We start from the raw sequence: 17,120 nt of genomic DNA, 5'->3' as shown, positions 1-17,120 counted from the left end.
ACTTATGGTGTACTCACAGTGGAACATAGTCCAGAAGCCCGGATGAGTAATACACAATTACACACCACAATCTGGATCTCTCACACTGTTAACCAAAATAAGCCAAACACAAATATGCATACTATATGATTCCATTTATGTAAAGTTCAACAGGCAAAAAGAATCTATGTTATTATCAATCAAAGTCACGGTTTTGGGGTAGGAGTGACTGGGAAGGCACATAAGAAAGGCTTTTAGAGCAATGGTAATATTCTGGTTGGTTTGTTTTGGCCACACCATGCAGCATGTGGGATCTTAGTTCCCCGACCAGGGATCAAACCCATGCCCCCTGCAATGGAACCTCAGGGTTTTAACCACTGAACCGGCAGGGAACTACTAATATAGGGAAGTCCTACATTGTATGGGTTACCTGGGCATGTTCAATCTGTGAAAATTCATTCACTTAGAATATGTGTGTGAGTGAAATGAAAGTCGCTCAGTCATGTCCAACTCTTTGCAACCCCCCCATACAGTCCATAGAATTCTCCAGCCCAGAATACTGAGTGGGTAGCTGTGCCCTTCTCCAAGGGATCTTCCCAACCCAGGGATCGAACCCAGGTCTCCCACATTGCAGGCAGATTCTTTACCAGCTGAGCCACAAGGAAAGCCCTAGGATATGTGCACTTTCCTGTATTTGCTTTACCTTAACAAAATATTACAATTTAAAAAATACAGGGTCCCATCTCAAGAGATTCTAATTTACTTGCAGCCCGGCTTTGAAAAAAATTTTTCTCCAAACTTTAAACTTTTTATTTTGCATTGGGATAGAGCAGATGAACAATGCTGTGGTAGCTTCAGGTGAACAGCGAAAAGACTCAGCCATACACACACATCAGGCCTTGAAATTTTTAAAAAGCTCCCCAGGTGTGTCTAATGTGCATCCAAGAACCACTGTGTTAGAACCTGGCAACCCTCTTCACTGTTTATTTCTTGGAGCAGAAAGTGCTGCTGGTTCTCCAGAAAGTTTAAAGCAGTGTGGTTTCTGTAGAAGACTAGTAGCTCCAGAGGAGGTTAATAGATATTACATGGAAAAAGAGTTCTGTGGTGAAATAAACAATTTTTAAAATTTTAATGATTAACTTTCATTGAACACTTACTACATTCCTAGAACTAGGCTAAATGCTTTATCTACATTATCTCATTTAAGACCACAACAAGTCTGTGAGAAAGGTACTATTAATCCTCATTTTAAAGAAGAGTTAAACTAAAGTTCATTGTGGTTAAGTAATTACCCAAGGTCACACAGCCAGTAGAATTGATGCTTTTGAACTGTGGTGTTGGAGAGGACTCTTGAGAGTCCCTTGGACTGCAAGGAGAGCCAACCAGTCCATCCTAAAGGAGATCAGTCCTGGGTGTTCATTCAAAGGGCTGATGTTGAAGCTGAAACTCCAATACTTTGGCCACCTGATGCGAAGGGCTGACTCATTGGAAAAGACCCCGATGCTGGGAAAGATTGAGGGCAGGAGGAGAAGGGGATGACAGAGGATGAGATGGCTGGATGGCATCACCGACTCAATGGACATGAGTTTGGGTAGACTCTGGGAGTTGGTGATGGACGGGGAGGCCTGGTGTGCTGCGGTTCGTGGGGTCGCAAAGAGTCGGACACGACTGAGTGACTGAACTGAACTGAACTGGATACAGCCAGTACGAGACAGCCGTGTGCCCGCGTGCATGCTTAGTCGCTTCAGTTGTGCCCAACTCTTTGTGACCCCATAGACTGTAGCCCGCCAGGCATCTCTGTCCACGGGATTCTCCAGACAAGAATACTGGAGTGGGTTGCCATTTCTTCCTCCAGAGGATCTTCCCGACCCAGGGATTGAACTCGAATCTCTTATGTCTGCTGCACTGACAGGCGGGTTCTTTACCACTAGTCATCTGGGAAGCCCGTACAAGGCAGGATTAGGATTTAAATTCACGTTGGCCTTGACACTGAAGCCCATGCACTGAATCACTGCCCTGATTTGCCTCTCCAGGCAGCACTTGTCCGCAGGACTTAATGGAGCTTTCACTTGGCTAATGTGAGCTGTGGGTTGCCAAGACAGGAATGTCGGAGGCAGCATTTCCCCAAATGATCTCCTTGCCTCCATCTCTTACCTTCCAACCCACAAGCTACACCACTGGTAGAGTTTTCATTCTGCACTGAAGTCTGATCCTGTATTTCCCTTATAGGGAAGCTTTTTTTTTTTTTTTGGCCACACCACATTGCATGCAGGTTCTTCCCTTACCGGGGATCAAACCCACAGGGGATCAAACCCACACCCCTTGCAGTGGAAGCAGGGAGTCTTAACCACTGGACTGCCAGGAAATTCCTGTAGGGAAGCATTTAACACTTCTGCACTGCCTAAAGAGTCAAGTCTAAATTTCTTAGCCTCACAGTCCAGACCATCCAGTATCTGGCCTTGACATGCTTAGTTTTATCTCTGGCCATCCTAACCTCCCTCCCCACCCTCAGTCCACTAAACACTCAATTTTCTGGCTATACTTAATAGGTCTGATGGATTCACATCCCTGCAATGGTACCCACCATTAGCTGAAACTCCACTATGTGTCAGATACTCCTCATAAATTAACTCCCACAGGGAGCCTTTAAAAACAGGTCTGGAGACCTCCCTGGTGGTCTAGTGGCTAAGATTCTCTGTGCTCCCGATGCGGAGGCCCCGGGTTCAATCCCTGGTCAGAGAACTAGGTCCCACATGCTGCAACCAGGAGTTTGAGTGCCACAACTAAATATCCTGTGTGCTGAAATGAAGTTTGAAGACCCCACGTGCTGCAACTAAGACCTGGCACAGCCAAATAAATTTTTTTTTCATGTCAAAAAATAAAGATAAAAACAGGTCTCATTATCCCCAGCAGATAGATTAGGAAAAGGGAGGTTCATCTTGCCATGCCCAAAGTCATACCTAGTGAGTAGCGAAACTAAGATTTGAACACAGATTTAGATTTCTCTTCTATGAAGCTATGGAGTTTTCACTCCTCCACATTCACCACCTGTCCTTCATTCATACTGTTCTGTGCGGTGTTGATACCCTTCTTTCTCTGCACCTGGCAAGCTCGTCCTGTTCTTTAAGAGCTAGCCCAAGTGCTGTAATGATAGTATTTATCATCTCTTAAATGCTTTTCAGGCGCCGTGCTCAGCACTTGACTTGCCTTGTCTCATTTACACAATATTGTCTCCATGCTCCTTTTATTCCCTCTGAATTGCTCTTTATCTGCCTTGTGGCAGATGGGTTTCTCTCTCCTCTAGTTCCAAAGAGTCTGACCGCATCTCTACCGTGGCTCTCAACTGTGTGTGCGTGCTAAGTCGCTTCAGTCATGTCCAACTCTTTGCAACCCCATGGACCACTGGCTGTAATTGTTAATTTCATATCTGCATCTTCCACTGGACTAGATGCTCTCAAAAGACGAGAAATATGTTATTCACCTTTCCATCCCACCCTAGGGCAGGGGTCTCCAACCCCCAGACCCATGGACCAATAGCAGTCTGTGGCCTGTTAGGAACCAGGCCACATAGCAGGAGGTAAGCGGTGGGTGAAAGAGGGCAGCTTCTTCATCTGTATTTATGGCCACTCCCCATCGTTTGCATTATAGTCTGGATCTCAGGAAAACAAGCTTAGGGCTCCCACTGATTCTGCGTTATGGTGAGCTGTAAAGTTATTTCATTGTATATCACATTATATAACCACAATAATAGAAATAAAGTGCACAATAATGTAATGTGCCAAAACCATCCCCCCACCCCCCACCCTCCAGCCCATGGAAAAACTGTCTTCCACAGAACTCGTCTCTGGTGCCAAAAAGGTCAGGGACTGCACCCTAGAGTCACCCAGCATGCAATAGACATTCAATAAATATGAGCGTGTAGACAGAAGGGTGGGAGATGAAGAGACTAAAATTCACGGACATTATTCCATCAGTTGTATCATTGGGAGTGGTTTTCTGGCTTGGAACCACAGCTCTAGCATCAAACCAGACTAAATAGACCTGGCCGCTGGGGAAAGATAGGGGCCAGACCCAAGATGTGCCTTACCTGGCCCCTGCCTTGCCATCCATAAAAGGGTGACCTCGGACTACCTCTGCTCCACAGTCTCTTTTCAACTCTGCACACAGTACAGTTGGCTTTATAGATTCCGGCTTAGAAGTTTTGCTGTAAAATGATGGTGAGCTCCATTCCACAGCACTGTTTCAGATATTCTCAACTGCTCCTTGCCATGGCCTATGCTGTTCTTAAGATCTCCTAGTGGATGAAGAGCTATCCGTGACAGGTGGCCCAAAGAAAATGTATAGCTAAGGCGTGGCTCCCCACAGGTGGGAAGATCATGTGGTCATAACTCTTTCTAAATGGATCTATTCTTTTTGAGTAGGAGGCCCTTTTATAGGACAGAGACATCTTTGATGCTCACTCATTCATTCAACACCCATTCTGTGCATGCAGTCTACAACGGGTGCATTCAAAGCACACCTCCTTGTAACCCCTGGGGTAACTGCCAACTCATGCCACCCACATCCAACCCCACTGGGCTCCAAGGCTGTGGATTTTTAAAGCCAGGCTTCTGTACCTTTGTTCTCACTCTTTCTGGACTAACATACACACTTTCCCAGGTAACAGTGAGCAATAATCAGCACCAGCTGCAAACTCAGCTGGGTTTCTGCACAGCCTCCCTCAAACATTAGTAAACATGGAAACCACCAAAAAGTCAATTTCAAAATTACTTTATCCCTTCCTAGCTGCCTACCTCTGCTGCTGCCACCAGGAGGGCTAAGATACATGGTTTTTCTGCTTTACCAAGTCATTTTCTTTTGAGGATGTCAGGTATCGCCCCTCCCACTGGGGCACAATGTATGCTGTATTTTACACGTTCATTTGTAATATTCATGAAGTCTGTCAAAGAGAACTTCACTTATGCATTTCTCTAGCACAGCTGGAACCACACCTCTGTTCTCATTTGTCCATGTGTCTGCTTCCTTCAGGAGATGGGGAGGAACTTGTTTAAGTTCATTTTTTATCTCTAATTTCAAGCATCAGGCCAGGTAAAATGCAGTTCTTGAATATTTAACAATATGTAGCCACAGTCTAAATGATCATAAAATCTAAAGTACTGTGGAACTTGACTCAGAAACACTCTATTTTATTCCTATCTGACTGGAAAAAAATTGAATGTACTCAATACTCAATGTTAGAGAAACGCCTGGGGGAAAGAAGCATTCACACACACGGTCTAGGGAATAAAAACTGGTTTGCAGGACTTCCCTGCGGTCCAGTGGTTAAGACTGAGCTTTCAGAGTGGGGAATGGGGGCGGGCGGGGGGATTCAATCCCTGATCAGGGAACAAAGGTCCACATGCCCTCTGGCTCGTCCAAAAGAAAAAAGCAAAACTGGTTTGGCCTCTTGGGAGGACAATTTGACAATGTCATAGTTCAAACTGCAGGGAATTTTCCTTACAGGTAAAATCACCCAAGTGTACGAAGATACACACTGTATAAGCAAGGATGTCATAGCATCATAATGTGTAGCAGGGGGGAAAAAAACGGAAATAATCTTCACCACCAGCCAGGGACTAGAAAACAAATTATGGTAAATTTTTATCATGGGAATATTGTGTAGCTTTTAGGACTGAGGCATACCTACACGTGTCGACATGTGCTAAGATAAATTAGCTGAAAAGGGAAGTTTCGGGAAAGGGTTGTATAGATGTGTTAACAACAAAAGAGGATAGGATATACATAAATGCATGTGGATTTGTACATGCCTAAGAAATTTATGGAAAGACATAAAACATTCAGCGATTTCTTCCAGGAAAAAAGAAATGTGTGGATGATCATTGGGAAAATTTCCCTTTCCATTTTCCACATTTCTGTACTGCTTGAATTTTAATAATGAGTTTCTCTTTATTTTTATAATTAAAAAGCATAAAGTAAGCAACAAGAAAACAAAAGCTTGATTTCCTATGTTAAAAAAAAAAAGAAGAAAATAAATGAAATTCTGGAGAAACTCTTCCCTGTTTTTTTATTTTAATTTGGCTGCATCAGGTCTTAGCTACACATGCAGGATCTTTCTTTTCAGCATTTGGGATCTAGTTCCCTGACCAGGGATTGAACCCAGGCTCCCTGCATCAGGTGGAGAAGGAAATGGCAACCCAGCATTCTTGCCTGGGAAATGCCATGGACAGAAGAGCCTGGCGGGCTACAGTCTATGGGGTCGCAAGAGTCGGGCATGGCTGAGCAACTAAACCACCACCCTGCATTGGGAGCACGGAGTCTTAGCCACTGGACCACCAAGGAAATCCCCTTCTCTGTTTCTTTGTAAGATAGTAAGCAATGACTCTAAAGAGTTTGCTCTCTGCCCAGTTCATGGGGGAGAAGGTGATGGCTACAGAGTTCCAGAAAGGAAGCTGGGGACAGAGAAAGTCACCAAAGAAGAGCCAAGCGCCCTGAAGAAAGTAAGTGTGAGAATATGTGCCTTTTTCTTGCTCTTGGATGACAGGAAATAAAGCCTGCTCTGATTGAGACTCTAAAATGTTCTGGGAGCTAAGAAATTCTGAGAACTCACCAGGTTGGCATGGACACGGGGCCTGCAATCAGCGCCAAGAAGCAAAGGCTAGGAATGCCTCGGTAAGTAATAGACATAAGTAACCAGGGTGAACAAAACGACAGACCGAGCACCAGGGACGTAAGTGACACAGGGCTCCGCTCACCTGTCCCTTCTGAATAGACTCCCAGAGGCTGACTGCATGGATACTAAGGTAATAATTATTGTTAGTATGTATCCAGTACACCCCATGTGCCAAACACAGGTTAAATAATCATATCATCTCATACTATTATTATTCCTATTTTACACATGGGGAAACTGAGGCTCAGCAAAGTTAGCAAATAACTTCTCAAGGACACATTAAGTGGGAGAGGGAAGGATCCAACCCAGGTCTGACTCCAGAGCTAGCCAAAGTCACTGCCAGCCTTTCCTCCATCTGAGGAAGAACTGGAGAAAGGCACTCCTTCAGGGCAGGGACAGCTTATGAAATGCAACTGCATTTTTGCCCAGAGTCAGAGAGCATCATGATTCAGTGCAAGGACTTAGAAGCAAGACAGCCTGGATTCAAATCCTAACTCCACCACTGACTGGCTGTGTGACCTGGGGCAAATCATGGAACCTCTCTGTGCCTCACTTTCCTCAGCAGTAAAATCAGGGTCATAGTAAGGCCACCTCTTAAGAGTTGCTAGGAGGACTAAAAGTTAAACAGTGCTTGGCTCATAAGATAAGAACTAGATGTTAACCATTATTATTAATATTAAGAAAAAGGGACTTTCCAGGTGGTATAATGGATAAGAATTCACCTGACAATTCAGGGGAAACAGGTTCATTCCCTGGTTCAGGAAGATTCCACATACTGTGCGGCAACTAAGCCTGTGCACCAGAACTACTGAAGCCCACGCTCTAGAGCCCACGATCCACAAGAAAAGCCACCGCAATGAGAAGCCCATGCACTGCAATGAAGAGTAGCCTCCACTCGCCACAATTAGAGAAAGCCCAAGAGCAGCAACGAAGACTCAGTGCAACCAAAAAAGAAATAAATAAGGGAAAAAAGAAAAAAGGTGCCCTTCCTCCCAGGCAGATGCAACCCCGCAGGGTTACAAAGCTTGGCAAGTGGAGCAGGCTAGCTTTTGGCCCCTCTATCAGCCGGGTGCCATCAGGCAGTCCACAGCTCTACAACCCTACACTCGGCCTCCTGAGCAGTGAACTTCCACATGCTGCCAGCTCTTCCTCTTGGCTTCCTTCCCCTCTGCCAACCTGGCTGTGAATCTGGCTGGCACACTTTTGAAAAATACAGACTCCCAGGGCCCCACCATGGCGGGTTCTGACGCAGGTAGGCTGGTCTAGGGCCCAGGGATCTGTGTGTTTAACAAGCCCCAGGTGACCAGGGGACCCAAGACACTGTGTCCCCCCGACACATGTTTCTGGAAGCACCAGAAGCCCCTCGCACCTGTTCTAGGTGTTTCCATGGCTCCTTGGGAGCAAGCAGCCTTTCCTTCATGCTTGGTCCCAGGTCTGAGCACACAGAGAAGGGGCACAGTAAGTCTGTTCTCCTGCAAGCCAGCCCACAGAGCAGATGGCTGTGCGAGCAGGCATGACAGGCCGAATTTGCTGGAGTGGGTGACACCGGGGACCCCTCAGCTATAGACCCTTGCTCCCCAAAGTGCAGTTCACAGACCAGCAGCACATGACTCCTTCTGAAACGTTATTCTAAATGCAGATGTCCAGGCCCCAGACCTAAGGAATCAGATTCTGCCTCTTACAGAAACCCGCAAGCAAATCTGAGGCATATGCTTGAGACCCCTTCCCCCATCAGAATGAGTTCTAATCCACGTGCAGCTCTAACCTGTCCAAAAACCCTTTGGGGCCAGTCTCTTCCTTCAGACTCCCAGGGAGGCCCAGAAAAACAGCGTGGTCCTTTTAATGGCCCTGATGTAGCAGCCAACCTAGGGCTCATGGTGAACCTTCCTTTTGATGAATTATTTATTTCAAAGTCCATGTGAAAATAAACCTTCCCAATAAATTGAAAAAAAAAAAAAAAGACAATTCTGGCCTCTGTAATTCTGGGGCATAAAACATTCCCGTCTTTTGTACAGAGTTGTGACCCCTACTTCCCTAGCCAAAGCCATCCAAAGACATCAAATGCCCAAAGAAAACAAGCCGTGTCTTCCTGTTGGCCAAGCTTCAAGTTATCAGGCAGATTTCACACTGGAGCTTGACCTCATTAATCCAAGGCCTATCACATTGCTGTAAATGTCAGTGGAAAAACAGCCATTCAGTGGTTTCCTTCATTCCACCAGAAAGGGAAAAAAACAGGAAGCTGACAGCAGCTGCACCCCAGCTTGGCAAATCCCAGGGGCCCCTCTGAGAGGGTGTTCCTTGTGAGTACCTACCTTCCCCTGCCCCAGCCTGCTTGTCCAGATAAAGGGCGGACCTGTGTCTATGTGAGCAAAGTGCAGCCATGATCATAGAACAATTCAGATAATTCGGGCCCCCAAGTGCCTCCTTGGCGGACGGGCGGGAAGGAAAATAGCTTTGGTCTGAATTTCTTTGGCCTGAATGACCAACGTTCACGCTCAAGTTCATCTGCATCTCTCTCCTGTTCATTCAAAATGTCCCACAAGCCAAACCTCCTGGACTCCAAGAGACATGAGGCCTTCCAAGTCCTCATTCATCCCTTTAATGCTTACTGTCTCCTGTGTGCCCGCCGTCATGCTGGGCAACTGGGGACACAGGGCTGACTGAATCAGACACAGTCACTGACCTGAGGGGCCTCATGGCCAGTAGAAGCCTTCTCAAATCTGGCACTGTTGACATTTGGAGTTGGACAACTCCTTGTTGAGGGGGACTGCCCTGGGCACTGCAGGGTATCTCGCTACATCCCTGGCCTCAACCTGCTAGATGCCAGTAGATCCCTGCCCCTTCTGCACTTTCCCACTTGTGACAACCAAAAATGCCTCCAGACATTGCCAAATGTCCCCTGGAGAGCCAAGCTGCCCCCAGGCTGAGAACCACTGACCTCGTGGGAGAGATAGAGTAAAAGAATAATGACCACAAATAGCCATACAATCACAGTTATGTTAAGCACCATGGAGGAAAATTTTATGGACGTTACATCAATATATCTATGATGTGGAAATCAATTTTATGTTGGGTTACAAATCTTTATCACAACCCTGAATTATACACACACACACATACATGCATGTATGATCTGTATTTCTGGATGAAGAAACTGAAGTGCAAAGAAGTGAAAAAATTGGCCGAGGCCCAAAAACCAGTGAAAGGCAAAAGCAGGATTTGAACCTTGGCCTTGAACTTTGCCTCCTGTGGAAAAGAAAATTCGAGCCTTTGTTTTGATGTCTTCTGTAAACAGGCAGGGTGTATGGTCACGTGATGCTCTAACCCGCCATCCTAAAAGACTCATTCCTTCCTGGGGTCACCGTGGAGCTCAGTCACCACCTGCTGCATCAATCAAGCTGCAAACTGCCTGCGTCAAGGCACATTTGTGGGACACTAGCGGGCCCAGGAAGGTCGCCTTGAATTCTGAGACATCCAAGAATAGCTCCCCATCACCAAGCGCCCGCACTCAGGAACTTCCCAAAAGTCAAGGCCAGGAGAGACTAGGGTAGTCACCAGATACCTGGAGCACACCCCACTGTGACCCATCACTAAGGTGCCTGCAGTCTAGCATCCAGGGGTGCATGGTGAAAGAAGCCAGACATTCTGCAGGCAGCATTACCAAGAGCATGCATGAGGTGGTACACATAAGCACAGAGCAACTTCAGAGACCTCTAGACATGAGTTCTCACCATTTATAAGCCCTTTAGCAAATCACCTCACTCTCTATGCCTCAATTTTCCCTTCTGCACAGTGGAGATAAATGCATCTACTTCAGTAAGTCTGTATGAGGATTCGATGGCAATACAAGCAAAGACCTTGGACAGTGACCAACATCCGGAAAAGCACTTAGTCCCCTCTTATGGTCAATAAGGGAGCGAGATGGTGGCGCTTCCTCCACCCACACCCCCTTCCTCCAAATGAGAAACGTCCCAGGGTGAGAGACACGGGTGCACAAGTAGCAAAAACATCTCAGGAAGAAGGAGGGAACGTCTGTGCTTTCCGGGTAGAAGGAAGAGGAAAGGACAGTTAACGTATCCGCAAACGTGCACAGGCCAGCCATTCCTCCCTTGCAGCAGTAAATTCTAGACTGGATTCAGATGGCTCCATAAGCTGTAGGAGGCCTGCTTTGGGTGAACAAGCATTTAATCATTCGGGACCCCTTAGCAGAACGGCCTCTTGTTCCCTGACCTCGCCTCCATCATGCCCTACAGTGATGGCTTTCCAGCTGTTAACTCTGACCACTGCTCTCTAAGACACCAAACACTTTTTAAGCCTCTATGTCTTTGCATACGCTGTTTTCTCAGCTCAGGCTGCTCACTCCCCTCCACCCCACCTTATTAGCTGCCACCTGGAAAACTGTGTCTGAAGGGCTCACATGTGCCCCAACAGCAAAATTTGCCCACCTGCTATTGATCACTGCAGACTAATAATAACAGCAGCCAGGGTTTCCCTGGTGGCTCAGTGGTAAAGGGTCTGCCTGCCAATGCGGAGGACACGGGTTAAATCCCCAGTCCAAAAAGATCCCACATGCCATAGGGCAACAAAGCCCATGTACCATAAGTACTGAGTCTGCGCTCTAAAGCCCGGGATCCGCAAACGCTGAGCCCAAGTGCTGCAACTACTGAAGCCCTTGTGACCTAGAACCCGTGCTCTACAACAAGAGGAGCCACTGAAATGAGAGGTTCGTGCACTGCAACTAGAGTAGCCCCCAGAGGAAAAAAGTCCACAAAGCAATGAGGACCCAGCACAGCCAAATAAGTAAATAATAAAAAAATAGCAGCCAACATGTGCAAGCAGTGATTAATATCTAGAAGGCTCTGAACTGAGGTTTTTTACCCACATGGTTCCCTCTTTTCCTCACATCACCACTCAGAGGTAACACATCTGTCCATCACCAGCTGGCTGTGAGGTGGCAGATTCAGGAATGAAACCTGGGTTCGTTAGCTGAGGCCACCTGTTCATCCCTCCCTCTACTCTTCACTTCTCTTCTTGCCAGTGAAGCTGTGTTCTCACTATCACTTTTTTCGCCCGTAGATCAAGAAGCCTGAGAGCTGCTTTATTCATCTTGAAATCCCTCTCTAAGCACAATGGCTAAAAGGGAGTACACATCTGTTGAATGAATCAACAGACCCTGCAAAATGGCAGCCATAGGAGAAAGGCGAAATGACTTCCTAGAGACAGGCTGATGCTGGGCTTGGATTCCCAGAAATCAACCCCCTCCCACCCCCAGGCTTGAGGGGCTTTCCCTGTCCTGTTAGCTAGAGGCAGAGAGTTCTGACTTCCCCTGGACTGAGAGGGGGTGGCGAGGGGACCTATGAGACGACAGTGCAAAGGAGGAAATGGTGGTGGTGGTGATGATAATCATTTCCTGCATTCCTGCCCCTACCTGGTGCTGCACTAAGCACTTTCTATGCATCAAGGGCTCAGAGAATCCTCACAAACCCACAGAGGAGGCATTACTACCACTCCCACTTTACAGATGAGAAAACCAGGAGTCAGAGAGAGTAAATAATTTACCCAGGTCACAGAGCTTCTAGGTAGAGAGCTGTAATTTGAACTAGACCTATCTGACTCCCTTGCTCTTCCAACTTTGTGGCCTGCTGTAGGAGACAGGCTTGTCCTAGCCCTCCTGAAATTCCACTGTCTCGGGACTTTCCTGGTGGTCTGCTGCTGCTGCTAAGTCGTATCAGTCATGTCCGACTCTGTGCGACCCCACAGACGGCAGCCCACCAGGTTCCCCCATCCCTGGGATTCTCCAGGCAAGAATACTGGAGTGGGTTGCCATTTCCTTCTCCAATGCATGAAAGTGAAAAGTCAAAGTGAAGTCGCTCAGTCCATCCATGGGATTTTCCAGGCAAGAGTACTGGAGTGGGGTGCCATTGCCTTCTCCTTCCTGGTGGTCTAGTGGTTAAGAATCTGGCTGCCAATGCAGGGGACACGGGTTCGATCCCGGCATCTGGGACAATTCCACATCCTGCGGGGCAATGAAGCCTGTGTGCCACAACTACTGAAGCCCCCACGCCTAGAGCCTATGCTCTGCAACAAGAGAAGCCACCATAATGAGAAGCCCATGCACCACAATGAAGAGTAGCTCCCACTCGCCACAACTAGAGAAAGCCTGCACGTAGCAATGAACAGCCAGCACAACCAAAAAAATAAAATCTCAATGTCTAGGATGAACTCAGGATTAAAAAAAAGACCATCCCAGCCTCTGTTGGAAGAATACCACTTGGGACGCACTCTATACTGAGAGCTTCATGTCCCAGGCATGGGAGTAGGAGTCATTAGATTGGCAGAAGGGTCAAACTTGGCTGAGGTTCCTGAAAGTCCAGACACCACCCAGGAATCCAGGTACTGCCTTCCGTGACCCACAAAAAGTCCAGGCTGGCCGCAGACTCCATTGATTAGAGAATGCTGACTCTGGGTATGGAGTGGGGTTTGAGAAGAACCTGGGGCCCCAGTTTCCAAAGAGAACAAAGATGCTCTGCAGAAGGTTACTGCCTTGGGGGAAAACCCACTTTCCTGCGTCAGCATCATCTTAGCCCTATGGCTCCAGCTCCCGAACTTAACAGGTGGATTAGAATTTAACCTCCGCTCCTGTGTCAGTTACCAAAGAGAACAAAGTCTGCGCGTGCACTGGACCTTGCCTGCCATGTCTCTCCAAGCCAGGGAAGATTCAGAGAGCACAGGGATTCGGGGAGCCCCAACCCAGAGCCTGGCAGATGGGTGGCACAGTGGGAGGAGACCAAAAGATGGGGGAGGAAGGATCAAGTGGTCTTCCTGAAGAAGACATTTCAGAGGCTGGGATGAGCTGGGACCAGGAGAGGGGTCAGGAAGGTTCTAGGGAGAGGGACACCGCTGGACAGACTCCAGTTCACAGGAAAGCACGAAGTTGAAGGTCCAAAATGGCCTGGTTGACATCTTGCCTCCGACATCCTGGTGACACGTGGGAGATGAGGGGCTGGGGAGGGGAGTTGTGTGGGAAGGCCCGGGAGCAGGCTGGGAGCTCAAAGGACTCACCAGCGCCCACCAGCCGCCTGCAAGCTGCCTCTTGATGACAAAGCTGAGGGAGGAAGATGTGGAAACTCCCCCAGTGCCTGCAGAACCACCCACCAGGGCTCCACTTCTGCTCCTGCCTAAAAGGAGACACGCCCCATTCCAAAGCTTTCTGAAAGGCCTGGGTATTAACCTCGGAGCAACCGGCTGCCAGGACCTCACAGGGTCCTGCCCCCATCCTCCCACGGCCTGATTAGCCCCATCTCCTAGAGGCAACTGAGGCTCCCGGAGGCCAAGTGCCTTGCCCTCGGGAAGAAAGCGAGTCACTGGCTAAGCTAAGATGCTTATGACCAGCCTCTGAGGAGGCCTCCCACACAGAGGGTTTTTCTCCGGTGCTTCGCCAGCCACAGGAAATGGCAGGGCCCTCAGGGAAGTACCCGCGCCGGCCCAGGAGGCTAACGGCAGGCGCCTTCCTGGGAGAGCCCGGCGGGCAAGGGCGCCTGGTACCCCGGGGCCCCGGGCCCTCCACAGAGGGCGATTCAGAGGTGGCACCTGGTGTGCAGGGCCGCCGAGAGCGGGTGGGCGCTTCTGACAGCGAGAACAGCGGCCCATTATGTGGAATTCAATCACATGCGCGCGCAAGCAGCTCGGCTTTCGGTTCTGAGAAGCTCTTAAGGAGCCGCGTCTCTCTCTCCCTGGGTTTCTGAGATGCCCGGGAGCTCCGAGTCTGGGGCTTTCCGCACGGCCCTCCTGGGAGGGCCAGATTCAAAGCTCCAATTATCCGCGCGAGGCTGGGAACTGCATCATCAGCATCTCCCGCTAAGCCGGTCCGAACTGGAGGAGGTGGCGGGGGTGGGGAGTGGGGGTGGCTGGGGCGGGGGGTGGAGTCGGCCGGCTTCAGGGAAGGCAAATACCTCGCATCTCTAGCTGTCCACGCGGGACGGTCTGGGCAGCTCGGATGACCTTGGGGAGACCCCTCTGCGCGACCTCTCGGAGGAAGGCTGCACAGACTCAGTCCATCCTAGGCATTCGGGGGCGCTCCTGCGGCCGGAGTCGATGCGCGGGACTCAGGAGGAGAGGCGCGCTCCAGGCGCGGGGGACCCAGCCGCGGGCGCACGGCGGCCCTTCGGGGAGATAGGGAACAACCACGCTGGGGTCTCCCCCGGGGCCGCGGGGCGCTGTCAGCCGGATCCCGCGGGGGGCGGGTCTGCATGCGGGGGCGCCTGCCCTCGGGACCTTTCCCGCCCAGGCAGGGAGCGCTCCCGGCGCCCTGCCACCGCCTGCGGGGACCGAGTGCCGCCACGCGAGGGGGCGGCGCCCCCATGCCAGCCCCGAGGCTGGGAGCCCGGACTGTCTGCTGCCGGTTGGGGCTTCTTCTGCCCAGCATTGCGCCCCTTAGGCAGAAGGCGGCCCAAGAGCCCAGAATCCGCCAAGATGCCCCCTGCCCGCCCCAAGATCCGGCTACGGGGACACCAGCCAGCAACCTGCCAGTGCGCCCCGTACCCTGGCCTCGTCTCTGGCGCGCAAGACCCAGGAGAACGCCCCCATCCCAGCCCAACTCCCCAGCCCTGCTCGCCTGGTACCCGCCTTTCCAGTCTCCCTCCAGCCCCCCCAGTTATCTCCTGCCGCCGGCCCTTCGCCAAAGCTCCACACACACCCCCAGTCAGACCCTCAGAAGCTGGGTCCACCTCCCCGCCGCGATCCTCATCCCCTGCCTGGTCAAGCCGCAGAGCGCAGGGCAGCCGGCGATGCCGCCGGGGAACTCACCCGCTCTCCCGAGCCCTGCCCCGGGCGGCTCCCGGCCCTGGCTCGGTCCTTCCGTCCCCGAGCCGCAGCTGCCGGTGCGGCGACAGAAGCCAGCTCTGCACGGCCGCGGGCCTCCGCGCCGCCCCTCGGCTCCTCCCCCGAGGCGGGGCCTGAGCTCGCGGGAAGGGGGTGGGCATGCTCTCGACTAGACCTGGACGGCGCGGGAGCTCCCGGCGAGGGTCCCCTATCCCCCTCCACCACCACCTTTGAGCAGCTAGAAATTGAAGGCAGGTGAGACGCGACCAGGGTTCGGAAAAGAGTTTTCCTTACGGTCTTCCTCCCACCCTTCAACATCACCGCTTTGGAAAGGGGGAAGCCCAGGACGGTATTCTTGCTCCCATTTGATGGAAGGGCATCACGAAGCCCAGAGAGCTGCAGTAAACCACCCAAAGTCACACAGCATTAAAACCAGGGCCAGCGGTTCATGTCTCCTCCTACCTTGAAGTCTGAATCAGAAGGCTTCCTAGGACGTCAAGGAGCCCAGCCAGGGTTTGCCCTGGGGACAGGTCTGTGGGAGCCGGTCCCCTAGCTGAGGGGTAGGAGACGAGAGCCAGACTAGTGGGAACATGGGGGGCCGTGGCCTGCGACGTAGAATCGCATCATTTCCTCTTTCTGGGAGGGACCGAGGTGTAGAGGAGGAGGAAGGAAGTGGTTGTACCTCCACTGACGTCTGCCCCTGTTTGGGAGGTGCAGGATCTAGAAAGGGGCTGCCTTCCTGAGATCTAACGCTTAAAATAGAAAGTAAAACACAACCTGTGGCCCCTGTCATCTAACCCAATCCTTTTTCCTGGGCTGAAGGCCCCTGCACTCAGCACCATCTTTTCTCTATAGGACAATGGATTGAGAAGACCCTTCTCTCCACCCCACCCCCCAGGAAGAGGAGAGAAAGTTAACAAACAAAGGGGAAACAAATCCATCCCCAAACATTCTCTGGAATCCACACTCGCTGAACACTGGCTTTAGAACAATAGAGTTCTCTTCTGCACAAAGGGCCTTGTTTCCTGAGCTTTCCCAGTCTCCAGATTAGAGCCCGAGGCACCCCAGGGCCAGCCAGAGGGGCGCAGAGAAGGCTTAGGTTTGAGGAGTTCGGGGATGACAGTTCAGTTCCTAGCAGTCTTGTTCAAAGAACTCCTTTACTCGGTACTATATAGCAACTTTCTTCAGAGGCTGCCACTATAACCTGAGTTTAGTGATTTCCTGTTTGCTAAGAAAAACCCCATAACCTTTGCTGGGGAAGCAAAAACCCCTGGATTGGGTTTATTCTCTGACCCCAACCTCCCGGGTTTCTCTGAAAGCCAGCTCCCCAATTTGCCCCCTGGCTTCCTCTCAGTTCATTAATAATCCAGTTTTGAATGACACTGTTTCAAAGTAGAGCAATTAGAGAGCAGAACAGGTGGGGAAGACTTAAAGAGATGTTTAAAGTAACCCTAGGGGATCATTGTTCTCTGCAGAATGTTTCCATTGATTTATCCTGGAGAGCTGTAGCTGAGAGAGCAAGCGGGAGTCCATCTCTCCCAGGCTTGCATAGAACTTGGAGCCTGCCTTCCTAAAATGATGCCTTGAGTATGGGCCCAGATCCTCATGCTGTGCTGTTCGTTTACACCATTCACAACATTTTGATATTGAA

General features: G+C 50.2%; 1 protein-coding gene across 3 annotated transcripts in view; it reads right to left on the bottom strand.

The window, feature by feature from the left end:
• PPP1R16B (protein phosphatase 1 regulatory subunit 16B) overlaps window positions 1-16,086 on the bottom strand; it is a 108,004-nt gene extending 91,918 nt beyond the window's left edge. Inside the window, exon 1 of one of the 3 annotated variants that reach the window (XM_019972417.2) lies at window positions 15,932-16,086. The gene's annotated coding sequence lies outside the window, so the exon portion shown is untranslated. Of the gene's footprint in view, window positions 1-14,601; window positions 14,812-15,454; window positions 15,592-15,931 lie in introns of those variants that run through there. The other 2 variants (XM_070801668.1, XM_070801669.1) reach the window with 2 other exon arrangements.
• Between the last annotated feature and the right edge of the window lie 1,034 nt (window positions 16,087-17,120).

The sequence above is a fragment of the Bos indicus genome, chromosome 13 (genome assembly GCF_029378745.1).
Source record: "Bos indicus isolate NIAB-ARS_2022 breed Sahiwal x Tharparkar chromosome 13, NIAB-ARS_B.indTharparkar_mat_pri_1.0, whole genome shotgun sequence".
Taxonomy (NCBI): Eukaryota; Metazoa; Chordata; class Mammalia; order Artiodactyla; family Bovidae; genus Bos; species Bos indicus.
The sequence above is the reverse complement of the archived record's forward strand: the minus strand, read 5'-3'. Positions and strand labels throughout refer to the sequence as shown.